Source organism: Mya arenaria, chromosome 15 (assembly GCF_026914265.1).
Source record: "Mya arenaria isolate MELC-2E11 chromosome 15, ASM2691426v1".
NCBI lineage: Eukaryota > Metazoa > Mollusca > Bivalvia > Myida > Myidae > Mya > Mya arenaria.
This window is the reverse complement of record NC_069136.1, coordinates 52,191,899-52,197,427: the sequence shown is the minus strand read 5'-3', so window position 1 is coordinate 52,197,427 and position 5,529 is coordinate 52,191,899.

Genomic DNA, 5,529 nt, shown 5'->3' with positions numbered 1-5,529 from the left:
ACCTCCGTGGCCACCTCCGTAGCTGCTACCGTAGCTGCTTCCGAAATCGCTTCCGTATCCGTAATCGGCCAGAGCGGCTCCCAAAACTCCCATAAGGGCAATAACGGCAATAGCGGAGATCTTCATGGTTGCTGAAAGTAAGATGAGTTAAGTAAAGATCAGATTAAAACGCAATTGAATGTTTTGCAATGTCGCAATTTTAATTTGATTTCACCAAATTAGCAGGAGTAAAATATTTCCTTCCGGAAAGCTTAATTCTGCCACGGTTTCGAAGTTTTAAATGATTCTGTTTATATGATAATAAAATCTAACATCATTGCATTCATTTTTCAATGAGATCAAATATGATTTTATGTAAATCGTAAAATTTAAATACATAAATTATTAAAACGCTCGAACAACAGCAACCAGCCATAAGTCGCTATAACTTAAGAAAGGCATAAAATGTTTTCTTACCTTGTTGGTTGTTGAGCTGACTACCGGAGAATAGTAAAGAATATTTGAACACGCCACTATATATACTAAAACTATTATATAATTTCCTGGTGCACCCTTCAATGTATCAATATACCCTTCCGCTTCGATCTGAAATGGCGGAAACAACCGATACGTTCGTAAACTATCGGGTAGTCTCTTTTTGCTTTTGACGGAAATAAACGAAGAGCTCTCGGTTTGTGACGTATTGCATACAAAAAATGGCCAACGGGTACAACAGATAATTGAAATTTATTACGCAATTTGTTGATAATTTGTGTAACAATTTTGTTTAATGAAATATGATAGACAGCTCGTGTATTAACTTTGGTACCCGTGTCCCTAATAACCCAAATACCGTGTACCCATTGTGTGTACAGTCTCAACAGGGACTTTAAGCACTTGTTTTTAGAATCAATATCAAGTAAAACGCTTTTTAATTGCACCCGACTGAACATTTTCGACTCACAACAAAATCTCTCACGGGAGATTTCTCGACCAAACACAACTGTAATACATTTTATAATGTTATCTATATGTAATAAATGCATAAGTTATAACTGCTCCTGTGCCACGGCGAAGAGGCAATAGTTTAATATTCGGTTACAATCGACTTATTGATTTTTGTTGGCGTTAAAAATAATAGTTTAGATGTTTTTTAGTTATCGATATATGCTGTAAACATATCCCAAAACCTGAAATATGATTCCCCAAACCTAAAGCATGATGCATACACACACAAGTACATTGCATGCAAGTATATTATGATTAAGATTAAACTATAATAAACTATATTAAAATTAAAACATCAAATACAATATAATTTTTTAATAATTGTCAATTTTGCGATTTATAGAGTCTTGAAAAACGGCTTTATGAAAGCGCCCGAAGTCGGACGCGGACACTTAAAGCTTTGAAGACGGGTCACAATTTATTTTAAATGGGAATTGGTATTTGAAAGGGATTCATCCACTTTTCGTGAAGTAAGGCATTGCTTTTATTAGCTCATCTTTTCGAACGAAATATTCGAGGTATTGTGATAGCCTTGTGGCGTTGTCGCCATTGTCGGTGGAGTCTTTGAGCATAGACTTTACCTTGACCATTAAAAAAACATTCTAGTTATTCAAATGATAATTGTACACCTGTTGCCGGATAAATTCTCACGTGTACAGCAAGTTTCATAAATCTGGCTCAAATCATTGTTGAGGAAAGCCCTTTCTTCGACCGTTTATTTCGAGCGCTAATCAAAACGGGCATTCATTAGAGCTAGAACAGATTGTAATGCATTGAACATGCTCAACGCGTCTTCCGCAATAGTGCCAATGCGTTGTTCAAAGTTGACGTAAACGAAGAGTATGATCTCTTATTTTTGTTCTTTTTACACGGGTAAAAAGGAATAATTTGAAAATACAATTCCACATGTCGTGTAAAATGTAAAAGTTCTTAACAAAAAAAAAACCCTGATCCTCTACAACATGCATAACTGGCTAGAGATTACTGTTGGCAAAGGTACAATCTGCATGCTCATTCAAAGTGTTATCATTCCTATTCATTAATTGACATCACAGCGTTCACAAAATCGAGCCTATCGCACAAAGTATAGCAAATAAAGTTATAAAATTGTAGCGAGGCAACCTTTTGACAATAAAAATGAAAATGAGGGAATTGCTAAAACCGCCGTATCCGTAATAACATTTTTCATGTAAATCCATGTATAACAAAATGTTGTGGCTGGTTGATGTGAACACAAAACTTGTTACAATGGTAAATGGCCATGATCCAAGTTAAGTCTGGAGGCAGATACGCAAGATCGATTAGAAGCGAGTGTTTTAGGGAACATAATTTCAATCCACAATACTAAATCTATCGCGACGAATCACAGTATAGTTCCAGTATCTATTATTTATTATTTATAAATCTTCATCACTAATTCCATCGGGATAAAAAGATCTAAAATACCCATAACTCCTCTATTTCAACAGACATAAGCAAGTACCCTTTATCTCATCTAGGTTTGGCATTAAATGTTGAATGTTCAAACTGACACTGACATGCAATCCAGTCTATTAATGAAATTGAATTTTCCACATTACTATCACTAACATGCGAACAAGGAGAACATTGCATATCAGCAGCTAATAACGACGTATTTGAGTTTACATTACACTAATTATCACTAGAATTGTTAAATGAATCTTGTAATGGTGATTTGCAGCATCAATTGCACAACTGCATTTGTTTTGTTTTTTGTTACAGCCACTGCGCAAAATTTCTAAATATTTAAATTTATTTGAACAGTTATATATATATCATTAGTGAATGCCAGTCGCTGAATTCCTATCGTAGTCTTTGGTGCCGTAGGTGTTTTGCGGTGGCATTCACTAGTCTTATTGTTATTTCTTCCACAGATTGAACAGAAGAAATTACAAAAGACTTCGTTTCTGTCCGACGTATTTTTCCGGTAAGATAGCGGCCTTGCAAAACCCCGATCACGACGTGGCGTTTCGGTTTTAAGCACAATGCAATTGCCTTTATTCTAAGAGTCACAGTGCCGCACCAGAAAAGATGAGGACTGTCACGTAAAAATTATTTCCTCACTGTCGAAGAATTTTATTTACAAAATAGAACTGATTGTGGGTTAGCCTTACAAAATATGCATATTTTATTGTTGTTTGCCGGTGATATAGCTGTTCTTTGAGAAACCTCTGAATATTTACAAATGTCGCTAGATCGTGTATACAAATATTGTTATACCATTGCTTAAACAAAATTTTAGCAGAGGTCGTACCAAATATAATGAGAAATAGGTCCATGCAAATGAAGATGTCGAAATTGTTAACGTTTATGACTATTTAGGTGCAACATTGGCATGCATTGTTAATTTTAACTTTAATACTCAAACTTTAAATGGTAAAGGTTTAAAGGTATTTGACTGTTTGTTGTCAAAATTTAAAAAAAGTATGAATGTAAACCGAGCGTAGCTTAACAGCTATTTGATGAGTATTTTGAAATGCTGGTTCAAACTGAAACAATGGTGATTATAGAGTTATTCAATCGGTCAAAGAAGATGCTATGTTTGACATTGATAATGTTAAATCAAATTGGCTTAGCAAAGTTAAAAACCTTTTCAAACCATATAGATTTTGTATTCGCTGCCTTGAAGTGCAAATAAAGAAGACGTACTTTCGTCAATCGTATAATTTTCTTTGCATTCCACACTTTTTGCCGCCAACAGTTTTACTACGCAGCGTAAAGTAGTGCGAAGTAGAACCTTTTGTATAAGAATGTAGAAATAGACGAGCATACGAGCAAACATTTGTTTAAATTATGTTTACAAACGCTACAGCGTTCTTATATCGATCAGGTACGCCACGTACCTTTTTACTAAAATCGAATAACTTTGCGCGCAATATGTTACGACCTTTTTATTCTATCAGAGCTGGCATGTATAAATATAATTGTTTTTTGTGTATATGGTAACATCGTAACTAATATATCAGTCAGTGGAAGGAGAACGGTAAAAATTATGTCGGTCTTTCTTTGCACGCCCAAAGTTTGAACATTTGATTTCCTTTGCCAAAAAATAGTTTCAAGAGCTTTCCTTTTATACGAAAATCTTAAGAATCGGTCCACACAATTCAATTCAATATACATATCCATTTTCTTTGCCTGGAATTAAAATGCATGACCGCATAACACGGTATTCCATATGCAACATTGTCCGCCTACGTAAAAACAAACATGGTCACATCATGATCGTAAAACAAAGCATACGGAAATATCACCTGCCTTTGTTTTAATAAAGCCTATTTATATTACATATCCAGTATTTATAGCTGCAATTGTAGCAACAAGTACGGCTATTGAAATACAATCGGCTGACATTACTAACTAGACATACGACTTTCTTTGTTTCTTTTCGGACACATGGAATAAGGGTTCCATTTTGAAATAAATATGCGTAATGCTGATGCGGAAAGCATATGCGGAAATCGTATTAATCAAATCTCGGACTTTCATAGAAACGTATGATAACTTGTTTTTCATCGCGGTGAAAACCTCCAGTGCGTTCAGCGCTTTGATTATTATGTAAGGGTAATGATTAACAAATAAATAAAAAAAAACTTTCATTTCTATTTCCAAACAAGGTACAACAGGTATAACAAACCTACATTTACACCAATGGTTAAGCAGTGTCAATGAAAATGGTATTTTAACTGTGTATAGAGTACTTAATACTTCATTCGAATATGTATTTTATTAGGTGATATTGTGTCAAGAAATCCAATAAATGCTTTTACAAAATTACGAATACTGCTCTAATATTTTAAGAATATATGCTGGTTGATATGAAATAAAATAACGGTAATCTTTGTCAAGTGTGGTAATATAAATAGAATAGAGGATGAGTTAAAACAATGGTTAAAATAAAGCACAGAAATTTAAACCAGGGGCGGGTCTATTAATTGATGTTAGAGGTTTTAAGATGTTTATAGTTATGGCTCGATAAAATGACAAGCTTAAATTGTGTACATCGGGTACCATGAACTATTTTGATGCTATTGAAAACGTTCCAAAATGTGCTTAGCCATTGCGGACAATCGAATATAATAATATCACTACCAGACAAATTTGCAGTTTTGTCAAGCACTTTATTTTATTTCCAAATTTGCAAAAATCGGGACAGAGTAACAGCACCTGGTTTATAGTTCCAAGGTAACAATAAATGAGTACAAATGTATCGCCTTATTGTCGGTTACAAAAGCTCACCATTGACACGTGCACCATGCACTTTCATTTCTCTGTAAAGTGATCTACGATAGCATGTCACAAGTTCGAATTTCATCGAAATTTTATTAATCCTGTTTATTATTGCTATTTTCACAGTTATATCAAACATCAAATAATAAAAGTTTAAAAGGTAAGTTCATTGCTTAGTTTATCATTCTGTTTAAACATTTAGTTGTGTGTAGCCCTAAAATTGGTTCGACATGATATGACTACGAATCGAGAAAGGGAGACTACTTTTGAAGTAAGAGTTAATTCCCTTGGAGA